This window comes from Bidens hawaiensis, unplaced genomic scaffold (assembly GCF_021521415.1).
Source record: "Bidens hawaiensis isolate Kalapana, Puna unplaced genomic scaffold, B.hawaiensis_p1.1 tig00041938_1, whole genome shotgun sequence".
Classification (NCBI taxonomy): Eukaryota; Viridiplantae; Streptophyta; class Magnoliopsida; order Asterales; family Asteraceae; genus Bidens; species Bidens hawaiensis.
Genome location: NW_027497442.1, coordinates 45,562 through 63,550, shown reverse-complemented (window position 1 = coordinate 63,550; position 17,989 = coordinate 45,562). Strand labels below are relative to the sequence as shown.

Genomic DNA, 17,989 nt, shown 5'->3' with positions numbered 1-17,989 from the left:
AATGGAATGAGAGAAGGAATAAAATGGATCATTACATTCCTTTATCTTGTTTGGTTAACATATGAGAATAAAATAAATTATTACTTTATGTTGTTTGGTATCAAAAAAAAAATTGTAAGAGTGAAATAGAAATAATAAAAACACTTCTATCTTAAAAAAATAAAATAAAAAAAACCCTACAATGGCAATGGTGGTAGCTCCGGCAACGAAAATGGTGGTGGTGGTCAGGTGGCGGTGGTAGAATTGGTAGTGATGTCAATAGTAGTATGGTATGGTGGTGGCGGTGGTCATGCAACGACATTGGTGGTAGCGGTGATGGTCAAGCAGCAGCGGTGACAATGGTTGCGATGGTACGACGACGTTGTTGGCAGCGACAGTGACGGTGGTAACGCTGGTGGTAAGGTGGTGGTGGCGGCGGTGGCGGAGGTGGTGGTGGTGCCGATGGTAGTTGTGATGGTTGTTGTTAGGTGATGGTGTTGTTGAGAAAGTAGGGTAAGGAGGAATGAAATGAAAAAAAAGAAGAGTGGTGGGAAGGAATGGTTTTGATGGAATGAGATTCCATGCGTAATGGATGATTCCATTCCCTTAAGCAACCAAACATCACATTTTTCATTCCCACGCAATGAATTATTTCATTCCCCATGTCATTCCTGCATACCAAATAATACCTTAGTTTTACACTTAAACCTAAAATTATGTTCTCTAAGTAATAACTATTTTTCTTCCTTTTAATTAGAACACTAACTCACTTATCTAATTTACACCCTATTAAACTTCATAATCTACAAAAGTACTCGGGTCCCCCCGAAAGCGCTTATCTATTTAAATTTAGTCAATTACCCTCACATAAAACTTAGTCACAAGTGTAACATTAGTATATTACCCAACAAGGTTAAAAGTGTTTCTCAATAGATCCGTAGTCCGAACGAGATCAGTCTAAACAAACAATAGCAACAGCAACAACAACAATACAACTTAAATATAAAAAGGACATCATTATCATACATTTTCACATGTGTATTTCAAAACCAGAAACATTGTTAATTTTTGGAATATATATATATATATATATATATATATATATATAAACGAAAATCATACGTGTCGTGATGTGGTCACTCCCCCCTTTTATGGAAGACGCCAGATTTCTTAATTTTTTAATGGAGGCCTCTCATTGATTTAACCCAAATTCATGGGTATGGGTCTTACCAAAACTAGATAGCTCTTAAACGGGTTATAACATCTCATTAAATTAAAAATTAATCTTATCAATTATTTAATATGAAAATCCTATAAAATAGGAATATACTAAAATTTAATATCCAATTTAAAAAGAAAAAGATATTATTTGTAATTAATAAACAATTTTATAGTAAAAAACATAAACTGGTCATGGGTCACCAAATCCAGATAACTTTTAAACGGGTTATAACATATCATTTATTTATGAAACATTTTCATCATTAAACCCTAAGTATATTATTAACTTTCTTACAATAAAGAAAATTAAAATCCAAAAAATAAATATTAAAAAACGAAGAATGTAAAACAACCATTCTCTCAAGCTATCATATTGCTTTATTTGTAAATGAAGGCTTCTCACGCATTTAACCCTAATTCACGGGTAAAGGTCTCACCAAACCCAAATAGCTCTTAAACGGGTTATAACATTTCATTTATTTTAAAAATTAATCCAATCAAATATTTGATATGAAAATCCTATAAAATAGGGATATACTAAAAATTAATATCCTATTTTATTTAAAAATTATATATATTATTTATAATTAAGAAACAATTTTATAATAAAGAAAATAAACAGGTAATGAGTATCACCAAACCCAGATAATTTTTAAACCGGATTATAACATATCATTTAGCTGTGAAACCATTTCATTATCAAACCCAATGTTGTAAAATTACCGAGTAGGCGGCCGAGTACTCTCCGCCTAGATCGAGTACTCCCCACCTCGGCCGAGTACTCCTTAGGTATTTTCCGATTAATCCCCGACTACTCCCGAGTACTCGCGACTCCCCAGTCGACCGCCTAGGGCCGCCTAACAACTTTTACAACCTTGACCTCAAGTATATTAATTATTAACTTTTTTACAATAAATAAAATTAAAATCCAAATATACATATATAAATATTAAAAACGAATAATGTAAAACAACCCTCGTAATACGGGGGGATAAAATCTAGTAATATATATAAATGAAACCCTTAAAATCCTACGTGTCGCGATGTGGTCGCCCCCCTCTTTTATAGAAGCCACTAGATTGCTTGATTTTTAAATGGACAACTTTGTATAATATTAACCAAGTTTCAAGTTTGTTTCAGTTAAGTCACTCATATTTTATTTTGTCCTAACTAGATCACTCAACTTGAATTTTGTCTCAATTAGGTCACTCAACTTTCAATTTTAGCTCAATTAGGTCACTCAGATTTCAATAAATGTTCTAACACTATCTTTTTTACCTTCATATTATATGTTTATAAATAACTTAAACGTCATTAAAACAAAATTTTTTTATATTCTATTAATTAATGTATCACTTACGATAATATTGTAGTTGTCCCTCTCGTTTTACAACACAAATTGAAATGTAAGTGTCCTAATTGAGACAAATTGAAAGTTGAGTGACTTGATTTGAACAAAACAAAATATGAGTGACTTAATTAGAACAAACTTGAAACTTGGTTACTATTATTTAGTGTTTTCCCATTTTTAAATGGAGGTCTCTCATTGATTTAACCCAAATTCATGGGTATGGACATTACCAAAACCAAATAGCTCTTAAACGGGTTATAACATCTCATTAAATTAAAAATTAATCTTACCAATTATTTGATATGAAAATCCTATAAAATAGGGATATACTAAAATTTAATATCTAATTTAAAAAGAAAAATATATTATTTATAATTAATAAACAATTTTATAGTAAAAAACATAAGTGGATCATGGGTCACCAAATCCAGATAGCTTTTAAACGGGTTATAACATATCATTTATTTCTGATATCCTTTTATCATCAAACCCTAAAGTATATTATTAACTTTCTTATAATAAAGAAAATTAAAATCCAAAAAATAAATATTAAAAAGAGAAAAATGTAAAACAACCATTGTCTCAAGCCATCAGATTACTTTACTTGTAAATGAAGGCTTCTCACGCATTTGACCCGAATTCACGGGTAAAGGTCTCACCAAACTCAGATAGCTCTTAAACGGGTTATAACATCTTATTATATTAAAAATTAATCCCATCAAATATTTAATATGAAAATCCTATAAAATAGGGATATACTAAAAATTAATATCCTATTTTATTTAAAAATATATTATTTATAATTAAGAAACAATTTTATAATAAAGAAAATAAACGGGTAATGGGTATCACCAAATCCAGATAACGTTTAAACCGGATTATAACATATCATTTATTTGTGAAGCCATTTTAATCATCAAAGCTCAAGTATATTAATTATTATTAACTTTATTACAATAAATAAAATTAAAATCCAAATACATATATATATATATATATGAATATTAAAAACGAATAATGTAAAACAACTCCCGTAATATGAGGGATAAAATCTAGTATATATATGTATGTATGTATGTATGTATGTATGTGTGTGTATATATATATATATATATATATATATATATATATAAACGAAACCTTTAAAATCTCTCTAATTGCTCTCTAAATTCTCTCAAGCCACCAGATTGCATTATTTGTAAATGAAAGCTTCTTATGCATTTGACCTGAATTTACAGGTATTGGTCTCACCAAACCCATATATCTCTTAAACGGATTATAGCATCTCATTAAATTAAAACTTAATCCTACCAAATATTTGATATGAAAATCCTATAAAATAGAGATATACTAAAAATTAATATCCGACTTTTTTTTTAAATATATTATTTATAATTAAGAAAAAATTTTATAGTAAAAAAATAAGCGGGTCATGGGTCACTAAATACAGATAGCTTTTAAAGGGGTTATAGCATATCATTTATTTGTGAAACCCTTTCATCATTAAACCTTGCGCGTTCGTTTCACAGAATTCGTGGGAATTCAAATGAATTGGAATTAAAATCCCATGACATGGTGAGTTTGTTTCGTTGGAATTGGAATCTTAATTCAATCTTAGTGTGTTCGGTTGTCAAAGAATTGGAATTAGAATTCAATTCCTTAAAATAACAAGATTCCAAATCCTTCCAAAATGTGAAAAATTTCAAGTGAATTCATTGGAATTTTTTCTCGAGTTTTTTTTTGAATGAGGACAACGAATAAAACATATTAGTTTTTTTACTTTTTTTTTGTTTTTGAGTTACGAATTTATTATTATTACTGAATATTTATTTGAAGGGTTTTTTAATTTAATAGAGAACCCCTAAAAAAATAATAAAAAAATCATAATGCAAAATATAAATAAAAAACAAAAAATATAAAAATATTTCCGCCGTTATCCTCATTAAAAAACGATTTCAATTCGTTTGTGGTGATAGATTAAAATTCATTTGTCAAACGAACACATCAAGAATAGAATTGGATTACAATTCCTTCCAATTTCAATCCTATTGGAATGTTCAAATTCCAAATCCAATCCTTCCAATTCCAAATCCTATGCAAATTTCAATTCCAATTCCATTCCATCATGTGAAACGAACGGGCCCTAAGTATATTATTATCTTTCTCACAACAACAAAAAAATTAAAATCCAAAAAATAAATATTAAAAAACGAAAAATGTAAAACAACACCCGTAATACGGGAGATAAAACCTAGTGTGTGTGTGTGTGTGTGTAGGTAGAGGATAAAGAAAAAGCTCATTCTTAGAGAGAAAACTTAAAAACTCCTAAATAATTATTTTTATTTAAAAATAAAAAATATTTTCAAATTTCGGTTTTTGCCAATATTCTTATATTTTGTTGCCCTTCACTCGAAAAACAAAAAAAAACAAAATGTAGTAATGCACATACATAGTTGTGACATTTGAGCCAAAACAAGGTACACCTCAGTACGTATTTACCGATTAAGCAAATAAACGCCTGTTGCGTAACAAACGAACGATTAACCGAGCGGGTCGGGTTATGACCCAGATATCTCGGGGGGCCATTTATAAGTGATATACGATCTATACAAGCTAAAATATTAGAAATATGGCCTTAGTTTGATAGCAAACAAGTTAAACGAAAACATGTTCGTTTAACCACCCGCTATAGATTTAAACGCGAAAGATAGTTACAAACCAAGCATTGTATCATCCGTTAAGCCGAAAAAGACTTACCAAACACTTATTTGAAATGTTTTAAGCGATCCGTGAAAATATTTTTGATTTTTATAAACATATAGTATGTTTTTATAATTTTACACAAAACTAGCCGAAAAACACTTGTTTTCGCGTTGTTTAACGCACCCGATAAGTTTTTCGCGCCAAAAACCGAACCCGAACTAAATTTGGACCGGGCTTTTCGTGTTTGGGCTTGAGAAATCAGAAACTTGGGCCAAAATGGGCCCAAGGTGGGCCCATGATGGTCCGATCGCAATCAGCAGCCCCCCTAGTTTATTCTTTCACATTTAAACTAGGTTCAAGCCATTTTCAACATCATTTCTTGGAAAACTCTAGACACCACTTCTATTCCAGCCAAAAACACTCAAACCCTAAGGTAAGGGGCTTAATTAAGTAGCTTTTATGTTTGTTTAAACTTGTTTAATACCATAAAAACATATCTTGGTTACTAAAAATCATTCCTAACCGTGTAAAAAATCCTAAAAATGGTCCATAAACATGTTTTGATCATACACATGGTAAGAAACCTGTTTTGATAATTTTTTTGGCCATAAACACGGATTAAAGGGTTGAAACGACGTTTTTACGGTTCAAAAGTTCATTTTTGTGCACTAGCCGAAACCCTAAGTTAAGGGCTGTTATGTTGATGAAAAATTTCTTGGTTTGTGATATAGGATTTATACCTAGCTTTCTTAGAAGCACAAGAACCTGAAAACTTGATTAAAAAGTCAGAAACGAGCCAAACCCGCTAAGGTAATGCCGAACACTCGCTTACGGGCTATTTAGGTTAAGGTTGTGATGTTCATATTATTAGGACTTGAAATTTTTCAGGGACATCAGGGACCATGTCAATGAGTCCCTGTTCAAATTTGGTAATTTTTCGAACATCCGAGAATATTTGGCGAATTTATTACCGAATTGGGACGTTTATTTGGGAAAAATAGCTAAAATACTTCAAAAATTATGAAAATTTTCTGGGAACTCAGATTTGTTGTATTTTGATCACATATGAATTTTGGGATCATTTGTAGAAGTTTAAAGGTGTTTTGTTTATATGCGTTCGTTTGAATTTTTATAGCCGAATTTGGGCCGAAAAGAATATCGCACGAACTTTTTACATTCTGGAATTGATACAGGTTGATTTAGGACATGATTTGAGCATTCAGGAATTTTTGTGGAATTTTTGGAAATTTTTTGAGGTAAACGGACGATTTTCAGGCGAAATATAGCTGATAAAATGAATTTTTATAAATTAATAAATCAGTAAATAAATTCCAGAAATATTTTTATAAAAATCTACATATTTTTAAGTGTTTAAATTTTCATAATTTAATGATTAACGGTTAATTAGTTATGCTAATTTGAATATTAAACAAATTCAATTTTTATAAAAACCGTCAAGTTTGCGACTAACGAACCTGCGGGAATATCAAAACACCAAGAGTGATCAAAAATCATATTTTGGACTAATTAAATGAAAATGAACTTTTCTATGAGAAACCTGGACAATCCGGGTGGATTGTGTGCGTTTCTTCTCAAATCAAACTGAATAAACGGAAACGGGCCCCGTGGCTAATCCGGGACCCCAGTATGTGATCCTTCTTTATAACTTAATCATTTTATTAACCAATACATTTACCCAAGCTTATTTTTCCATAACTGTTTTCTGAACGCGTAAATGAACAACTTGGCTCAGCTGGGAAAACGGGAATCTGAGCCAAGTTCGGTTTTAAGTATTAGACATTGAACAACATCACAACCTAAGCCTATTGCCACTTTATGGGCGTTCCAGCTACACCCAGATTAGTTATACAGCCCAGTTTAGTATTGAGATTATAATAATATTAAAATATTAATATTATTATAATATTGATCAGAGGAACTACTGATAGCGGACCGAACAAACCACGAGTTGATACAGTACTGATTATCTACCAAACCGTGAGTTTCATGACCCCACTTCTAAACTGTTTTACGAACTTTTGGGGTGAAAAGCATGTTTGTTTATATCTATATACTTATCTGAAACATGTGATGATGTGAATTATCTAAGTGCTAACACATGAAAGTCCCCACTAACACAGTGATTAACTTCGAGCCGGTGGCTTGTGAATAGTACTATTGGTTTGACAAACTCAGGCGGGGCCAGCACAGTTGCTGAGACATTATCCTGTTTGCACATGTCCATATTTTTACGAACCAGCTATGTAGTGTTAGACATAGCTACCGGGGCATGTTGTGGGCGGAAAGGGGCCACAGTGGTTGATTGAGCGTGGGAATGGAGGCACGTAGCACGAACAGTCCAGGCTTCACTGTAGCTTAGCATAATTACATCACATACATCATTTACATACATACATACTTATTTCATGATTACAAGTGTTGACTTGTGAATACTCATTACTGCTTTCTTGAAACTCGTGAAACTCACCAACTCTAGTAGTTGACCCGTTTTAAATTGCTTTTCAGGTGTACCTAAATTGGAATGATTTGGTGATCTGTTACTTGCCTGAGGTGTGTGGTTGATGTTATGTGAATAGAAGCAAGGGCGATAGTAGTAAGAATGTATAGTTAACGAACTAGTTTTGTTTGTATCGCCTAGACTGTAAAACAATGATAGAACGAAGAAATGTAATATATTGTAAATTAGTTTGTAATGTTTCTTTATAAACAATGTGTTGATACCAGAGGTGTCTGTTACATTCCCGTTTTACGCTTCCGCATTGTGCTAGTCAGGGTGTGACACCAACAATTAATTTCTCTCACCCGGTACCTCTCTTTCTGTTAATTTTTTGTCTTTTGAAATTTTATTAAATTCAACTACTTTGTGAATTAGGGATTCCGTTTTATATGTTTCTGTTAAATGCTATCTGCAGTTACAAATATGATGCATTTTAACTCTAAAACTGATGCGAATTATTGTTTTTTGGATAAACAGTTTTTGTACAAAGGATACAAGGTACTCGACCATCTTGATTAGTGTGATTGCGTGGTACATTATTGTTCACAAGCATGCATTTCTTCTTTTTATTACAATAGTGCTTTGAATCTTAACAGCATTTTGTGATTACATAATACTTTGATTACAACAATATGGTTTACATAACAATAACAATAAAGTTTTTGCTACCTTTTCTTACTTTTGTCTTTCATAAAAGTTTTCTTATGAAAGCCTATTGTAAGCATTGATTATTAAAAACTTATAATATTTAATTTGATTTCTATCGTTTCATTTTTATTTGAGTATATATTAGAAATCTACCAATTTATTTTGATTATTTTAGTATACTTCATACAATAAACGAATTTGTGTTTATTGCATAGAGGATAGGAGTGTTTCTAATGCTTACGATCTGTAACGATTGTTTATATATTCACCGATTAATAATATTCTTATATCTAAGAAGAGGTATGTTATTATTCAACTACAAGTCTAAAATGATGAATTATTATATAATATTTCATTTATGAATGCCTTACTTATACTTTTTTTGGAATTAATAAAAGTTACTTAATCAACATAAGCGTTAATATTTATTCACACCAGATTTCTTGAGAAAAGTATTGGTGAAGCGGCATCCTCTCATCGGTCCGTTGGTATATCTATGGTCTCGTCACTTGAAGAAGAATTTCTTAATGAAATTGATTTCGTCAACATTCGTGAAATTAATGAAATAAGAAAGGTATGTTTTGTTATTTTGAATTAATGTTTTTATATTCAACTAAACCCAATTATTAACATACCATTAATGATATAGGTGAAATCCATTATTGTTGCAGGTAGATCAAAGCTGTATGCATTAAAGAATCATGATATTATCTTGGATATGATTTATGTAAAAACAGAATATAAACTAATTTAGTCACAATTCAAAAGATAGAAGATCTAGGTGGTTTTGATGTCAATAAGGAGTACACTGTGCCAATGACAAATGCACTCAAACTATAGTATCATATGCTATTCCTAAGTTTTAAATATTTTCCTACTTATCTACAATGCAACTTTTCATATTCATTCCCTAGGTGGCATACATCATTTCACAAGATTGGTATGCTTTATTATTCTTTAAAGTTATTATAAGTATTATTTTTTAGATACAAGATCCCCATAAGAGTCTAAGATTGCACGGGGACTGTGACTCTTGCTATCCTTGAACGAGAGGTTTACGAGCTTTTAGGACAAACTGTTATACAAGTCTTTGATAAACAAGAAAAGGTATACTGATTGTCTTTTTCAACCGTTTATAATAATTTTACTATACTTTATAATGTTTTTAGTAAATATAGTTAATGTTTTCCACAATTGCCTGAATTTGCAAAGCTTCCTGCTCATTTCAATGTCCTAATAGAAAGAAAGTTCGTCTTTAGGATCGAGATCAAGAACAATAATATTGATAAAAATGTTGATTTTTTTCAATTTCTAAAATGATTGAAGATCCAAAACTATTGCTGAACTTTAAAAAACTTTCATATTAGTCAGGTACCTTTTATTACAAACATCATTATAATATTTCTTCATTTATATAATAAACTGGCTGTATGTGTCATGTGTGCAAGTAAAACATACTACCTTTTATGCCAAATGCAAGATGACAATGCCAAATGCAAGATGACAAATCTGATTATGATAATCTAACTAATTTAGAATTGTCACCACAAACTGATGTTACTTTGAAGGTTATCAATTTTTTAAAATATTTGTTTTCTTTACTTTTTTATGTAGGATTCTATTTTCTTTTATGCTAATAATGGAACCCAACTTTCCAATTATGATGATAGTATGGGCAAGACCGCAAGACTACCGGTGCTGATTTGAAGCGAAGATGTATATGGCATTGATGACTCATTTTCTCTATCGTCAAGTGAACCAAAGAAGATTGACGCAATGGGTGTGTCCGATGCCACTTGACATAGCAGACTGATGATTCCAAAAACTGAGAGGTAGATGCAGGTTTTTTTTATCGTTACAAACAAATTCCTTTTTTTTATCCATTTTTCAGTGTTCACTCATTTTATGTTTCTTTACGATACGTTTCTTGGGTTTTTGTTTATGTTTTCCTTTTATCGGACGTCTGATTTTAAGGAGGCTACTTTTTATTTGATGAAACGATGTCTCATTTAGAAATTTATCTTCTTTAAAATCTTTAAGTTATTTAAACACTTGATGTTGTGTGATCATGAAATATTATGTTTGAAATAGGTAGGTACCAACAAACGTTATGGTTCTCAAAGAAACTATTAAACATATGATTTATGTTCATAAATATAGTTGAAAAATTCTTAATATTTTGTTAATATCATAATAGAACCAACATATGCGCTTACTATATTGGTAATACTCTTAGACCCTTTTATATTTAATGTTAAACTTATGACTTATGGTATTTTGTTTTCATGCTATATAATATGAAATAATATCATAGCACCAACATTATGCACTTACTATATAGACAAAATGACAAAAGACGTCTTTTATGTTTGACCTGATTTTCATTAGACATCCTTTAATGAAAGAAATAGCAAAAGATATACTTCATGTTTCAAATTTGTTTCACGTTACGTCCTTTATCACTAACCCAGTTAAATTTTTTTGTTAAATCTGGTCATGTGCCTTGCACATGAGTGTATTTTTGTAAATTCCCACATTTATTTAATAATTAAAACTAAAAAATAAATATATTTTAAAAAAATTTTAATCTCTCTCTCTCTCTCCCTCTCTCTCTCTCTCCACCCCCCCCCAATTAATACACACCTTTTTCCCCTTCTTGCATAACTCAATTGAGTCAACAATCCGAGTATCGATACTTTTCAATTCGTCAACAGATTCGCTTGCGGACGCCACCATTACCAACCCATGATACGCCTCAACACGAAAAGGATCTTCCTTTATAATTCCCTCAAACCCTAGCTTCGCAGACTCGTGATCGCCTGCGTACGAGTTTAAATGATATTTAAGTAACTTCCACTCGCCATCTTCCGGTTCGACATCGATTAACTGGTTTAGTAAACCAATTGCTTCCTGGACTTTATTTTGATTTCCATTAGGAAGGATGGTTTGATGGTGAGACGTGAGAGGAAGACGGCGGCGACGGTGACACCGGTGTTGAAGGTGGTTTTGAGGAAGGTTAATGGTCTAGAGTTTGCTAATTTTGGTGTCTGGTGGTGTTTGGAGGATTTGATTGGTGTTAAGGATGTACATGATTGTGATTTGTTGAAGGTGATGGAGTTAGGGTTAGGGTTTGTGGACGGTGGTGGTTGACGGAGAGAGGTTGACGGTGGTGACAGCGTATAATGGCGGCGGTGATGATGGTGATGGGGAGGGACGACAGTGATGTTGTATATATATTTTGTATTTTAATGAAAAATAGAAGGATCTTTATTATTTAAGACTTAATCTTTAATCTAATAACACAAATAGTCCTTAAAAGGTAAAATGATCACACTATCCTCGTGTGCAAGGCACATGACCAGATTTAATAAAAAAAATTTAACTGGGTTAGTGACAAAGGACGTAATGTGAAACAAATTTGAAACATGAAGTATGCATTTTGCTATTTCTTTCGTTAAATGACGTCTAATGAAAATCAGGTCAAACATAAAGGAATTCTTTTGCCATTTTATCTACTATATATTAACATTTTATAAAATTAAATTTGTTAACCCCGTGTAAAACACGGGTACATAACCTAGTAATATAATAAACACAACACGTGATATAATAAGTAACTAGGATTTATGACCCTACCTCCACACAAGGTTAACAGAAAAGGAGAATAACTAACAGATCCTCACCAAGACTGTTCCAATATATGAAATCATGTAAGCTATTAAACATCTACCACTATTGTTGGTGAGATGGATGGTCACTGTTACCATAAAACATGTAATGCCCCACAGCCCCACAGCCCCACAGCCCCCTTATGTTAAATGAGAAGTCTGATTGGATCATTTGACCATCAGACAGTTATCTTATTTGTATTTTTTCATGATCTATCGAGCTGAGCTAGTTTTATTCATGTTGAGGTTGCGGTTAGATATCTAGTTCCTTCAGTTTTTTGAGCTTTGCCGAGCTGGCTTGTTAAATTTCATAACATAAAAGGCCCGTTTGTATTCAAAACACGTTTTCTCTTATAAAAACGTATGGTCGACAAAATAGTGATTATAGGTCAACACAAAACGAACCAGCTTGAGTTGACTGGTAAGACAAATAAACATGTTTCAACTCAAATCCATTTTGTGTGTTAAAAAACGAATAATTGACAGAATAGCGTTTATAGGTCCAACCCAAACCAACCCAGTTTGTTTTGACCAGAAACATAAAAGGGTTTTTTTCAACACAAACCCGTATTGACTTTTTTTAATTATGGATAATCTAACTACTGTATTAAAGCAATAGATAGTTTCATATGGCATTTAATTAAGCTATTTACATAGGTTCCACCTCAACAATTTTCAAAATTATAATTTACATCTAATAAGCTATTTAATTTTCATACTATTATCATTTATATAATTACTAACAAAGTTACAAATATAACTTTAAATTTTGTATTAAATAAGATTTTTATAAATTTATGAATTATAAAATTTTATATATCATTATTTATATCTTATGAATCCATAAGGTATGCTATTATGTCTATTGTTAAATTTAAATTTTTTGTTGCATTTTTTTAACCACCCGTGTATTACACGGGCTATATCCTAGTTAACAATATAGCGTTTATAAAGTCAACACAAATTGACCAGCTTATGTTGACCAGTAACATCAAAGGGCTCCTTTCAACTCAAACCCGTTATCTCTTATAAAATGAATAGTTGACAAAATAGTGTTTATAGGTCAGCCCAAAACGACCAACTCGTGTTGACCAACAATACAAGTAAACATCTATCAACTCAAACCGGTTTTTTTAGTTTCAAAAAGCGAATAACTGTCAATTGACACGTGGAAATAAATGTTATCAGAGAGAAAAATGTTCAATCGCAAGTACTTCACATTTAGGGTTGTTTGAAAAGTTGAGCTTGCTAGAAATTGGCTCGATTTGTAAAGAGCCAAGGTAAGCTCAACTCGTTTAAATAAAAAAAAACCCAAGTTTAAATCCAGGATGGCTCAATCATTTTCGAGGACAAAAGCGAAATAAGAATCCAGGGAGCTGGTTTTTCATATTTCATTATTAAAAACCCAATTTTAAAAAAAATTAAGATGTGGTTATATAAAATAACCTTACATGTACTATTTTAAGAGCTAAATGCTTATGTGGTGACTTGAAACCCTTGTTTTCACCACTTGTGGGTTCTTGAAAACCAATTGAATTCTCCTTCTCACTCTTTGAGATGAAATGTAAACTACTTTTTTGGATGCAGGCCTTTCTTAAATGAACCACTTACCTCTTCAAGCCTCACAACTTCTTCATACCCAGTCTCTTAGTTTCTCCACCTAACTCAATTAATCAATCAATCATATTTAGGGAGAAGATCCCATCAATGGCATACGTATACGTCTTGGAAGGGTGACATGTTATCTCAAATTCTCAGAAAGAGGTTGTTTCTGGAAAGACCATTTTCTCTTTCTCTACCTATAATGAATTAAAAATAAAAGTTTTATAATAATTGATCACCTTTCAAAGCAATTAATAAAATCCCAATGGTGGAAGCAATGTTATCTTTGTGTCTCTAGCTTAATCTTTTGTCCACTGCTAGTACTTTGTTTTCTCACCCCTAGCTGCTTTTGCATATCAAAGATATACATGAGTTAGCAATATGACTCCTCACTTGAAGAAACCGGTAATGGTAGTAGCCAAGAATCGCAGAGAGAGGTAGCTGCAAGGAAACACCGATAAGATCCTAGAATGAACAAATTAGTGCTATGCAGTGTGGTCATTTCCCTCATTCTCCATCAGCCATCAGAGTCCCATTAGCCTTTTCTCATCATTCAACCCCATCGTTCCATGTTATGCATTACTATCCATCATTCTACACAATTCCATTTATTTATATTTTTAAAAGTCAAAAGTGATTTAAAGAAAGAGAGAGATTAGGCAATGACTGGCATGAGGATTGCATGTCATTCCTCTCACGTCACTAGTGAGGGGGGGGGGGGGGAAGGGCATCATTGATGCCATCAATATCACTAGTGATGCCCTCTCAATCACACCACGTAGCATTAGAATATTTTTGAAGTTTGTATATGGCCCAATAAAAAAAAGAACGGTAGGTCCGTAGGTGAATTTTGAGAAGGATCAATCTCATTTAGCCATGCTATAAAAAGAAAAAATATCTTTTATCAGAAGAGGTAGATAATATAACCCTCTAGAATAGCACTTAGAATTCACGGTCTTAATGGTATACCTAAAATATTGAGAAAAATATATGTTAGAACTTAGACGTCACGGCAATGGTCTTAATGGCATACCTAAAATTTTCAAGAGACGTGACAAAAGAAAACAATAAGTACCAACAATTAGAAATTTTTTGATAGTTGCTATAAGCCTAAAAAGTCCCTAAAAACACATGGGAGGTGGATATTTTTCTGCAGGACACATCTCACTGTATAAATCCAAAGACAAAGCAAACAGTCTCAAACGCCTTACTACTTCCATCAATGGCTACCCCTGACTCCTTGGACGGGCGTAAACAGCTTCACGTAGCGGTGTTCCCTTGGCTTGCTTTCGGCCATATCCTACCGTTCTTTGAACTCTCCAAATTTATAGCCCGAAAAGGTCACAAAGTCTCTTTTCTTTCCGCCACTAGAAACATTCAGCGTCTCCCTTCTCATTTGTCACCGCTCATAAATCTTGTTAAACTCAAACTTCCGCACGTTCAAGAGCTGCCCGAGAATGCAGAGTCCACCATGGATGTCTGCACCGATGATGTTCATTTCCTCAAGAGAGCTTTTGATGGTCTTCAGACAGAGGTCACTCGGTTTCTTGAGAAAGAGTCTCCAGACTGGATTATTTATGACTTTGCTCCCTATTGGTTGCCGTCTATCGCGGCTGGCCTTGGAATTTCACGTGCCTACTTCTCGAATTTCACCGCATGGTTTGTTGCTTTTTTGGGACCATCACCAGACGACTTGATAAATAGTTCCGATGGTCGAATAAAAGCTGAGGATTTCTTGACACCGCCGAAGTGGGTTCCCTTTCCCAGCAACTTATGCTACCGGAAGCATGAGGCTGATTCGATGGTGCGACATTATAACGCTGGTGATTCAGAGGTTTCAGATGCATGTCGAATGGGGATGGTTTTGAAGGGATCCGAGTGTATGTTTATGAGATATTGCTATGAATTTGAACCCCAATGGCTAACCCTTTTAGAGAAGCTACATCAGCTACCCGTGGTTCCCGTGGGGTTAATGCCACCCGAAACACCCTCTAACGTTGTTGACGAGAAAGATGAGACAATCAAGAAGTGGCTCGATGATCAACCAAAAGGTCGAGTGGTGTACGTGGCACTAGGAAGTGAGTTCATGGTGACCAAAAGCCAGCTGATTGAGTTAGCTTTGGGTCTTGAGCTCTCCGGGTTGCCATTCTTTTGGGCTCTTAGAAAACCCGCGGGTTCTACTGACCCAGACTCTATTGAGTTGCCAGATGGGCTCTTGGAACGAACTCATGATCGTGGATGTGTGTGGACGAGTTGGGTGCCTCAGGTACAAATACTGAGCCATGAGTCGGTGGGTGGTTTCTTGACACAGAGTGGTTGGAGTTCAATTGTGGAAGGGCTAAAGTTCGGCCACCCTCTAATAATGCTACCGATTTCGGGGGAGCAAGCCTTGAATTCTCGAGTGCCAGCTAACAAACAGGTGGGAATCGAGATACCAAGAAATGAGGAAGACGGCTTCTTCACCAAGGACTCGGTAGCCAGATCGCTGAGGTTAGTGAAGAGGTAGGTCCCAGAAGAGGTGGTTAGGACCCGCAAGACTTCCTTAAAAGAAGACGTCTGCGCAGTTGAACACGCAAGACTCCTTAAACGGACGTCTGCGCAGTTGAACCCGCCGACTTCACCATAGGGACGTCTGCGCCGCGACCTACCAAACCCGCAGGACCCACCACGCTCAGAGTTGTGACGACCTCACATGCGGTACGCAAGCTGGTCCCGCAGGAAATGCCTCCCTATGGTTTCCAAGTATCCGCCTGTTCCCGCAGGTGCGGATACCCGCCATTAGGGACTGGCCACCCGCGCAGCATGGCTACACGCATAAGGCTCAAACTCAGTAATAATTCAGTAGTCACCTGAAGAAGGAATGAGCAAAGCCGGGAACATTCCCGCATAAAGGCGGGAGGGGGAAAACTCCCGCCTAAATGAGCCAGTCCGTATAATAATGGAGGATCTTTTGTGTGATACCTGACGAGGTATGGACAAAAGATCTGACCAACGATACGACAGCTCACTGACAGCAGCATGGCAGACAACACGCCACAGCACTGTGACCAATAGCCGCCGCCTGCTCACCAACTCCTGCCATACCACGTGCCTAGCCTGTAGTTGGTGGAAAAGGAAAAGTGAACAGCACGCCTGGTCACTGTCAGCCGCTGCCTATCCACCAATTACCAGCAGAGCACGTGCGTAGGCCACAGTTGGCAGAGTAGTAGGCCGGCTAAACCTCCTTGGAAACCCACCTTCGGCTATAAAAGACATCAAATGGTATTATCATTTCATCATCTAATATCTTGTATAATTTACCTGATAACTGCTCTAGCATTAATAATATACTTTTATATTCAAAGAGTAATATAGACTGATTCTCACGCCGGAGGGTGGTCACAAGGAGGAACCCCCCCTTTCTTAGTGACGAGCTCACGGTGTCTGTTTTGCAGGTTATCGGAAGAAACATCTTTCCGGAATTAACCCCTCGTGGGAAACGTCTATCTAACCCTCAGGTTACTCGTATTCTGTCGGGGTTCGACTGGTGTTTCTTCATTGGCGCCATCCGTTCATAAAGCTAGAACTTTATTTTTCTCCAGTTTTTTCAAAACTTCTGGAAAGATGGTTAAGGATACTCCGGTCCCAAAACCGAGTAACCAAGAGACCGGTAATTATGACCCCAGCTATAAGGGGGAATACCGAGTACACAAACTTTACGAACACTACCCCAGCTACCCAAGCCGGGGCAAGTGAAGTAAATAATCAAACACTGGGATTCACCGATACCCAGTTAGAAAATCAACAGACGAGGCTCCCCTGCCAAACACTCGATGAGGTTAAAGCGTGGGCCGAAGCACGTCAAAAAGAGTTCCAAGCTGAGTTGGATGAACGTTTACGTTCACTCCAACAAGTGGAAGAATTCGAATACGACGATGATTCGGAGGAATCCGAGGAAGACGCGAACCCTCGTCATAGGGCGAAAGGGAAGCGTAAAGAAACGGATCCCCAACCGAGAAGGCGTTTTGGAGAAGCATTCAGTCCAATAAACGTGGGCAACAGCCCACGGGACTTCTCCAAAACATTCACGCCAACTGCGGCAAGGGCGGGAACGTCCAAATTCGCAAGGGACATTGCGGAAGCAATCGCCCCAAGAAGTGCCAAACAAATGTCCAACATAGGCACGTACGATGGTATTTCTGACCCTGACGATCACTTGAACAGATTCATCGCGGGGGCGACCGTCAGTAACTGGACGGAACCTACGTGGTGTTATATGTTCCAAATGACGCTGGTCGGGGCAGCTAGAGCGTGGTTCGA

At 34.9% G+C, this 17,989-nt stretch overlaps 1 pseudogene; it reads left to right on the top strand.

The window, feature by feature from the left end:
- Nucleotides 1–14,891: 14,891 nt before the first annotated feature.
- Nucleotides 14,892–16,196, top strand: LOC143593338 (UDP-glycosyltransferase 91D2 pseudogene; annotated as a pseudogene).
- Nucleotides 16,197–17,989: the final 1,793 nt, after the last annotated feature.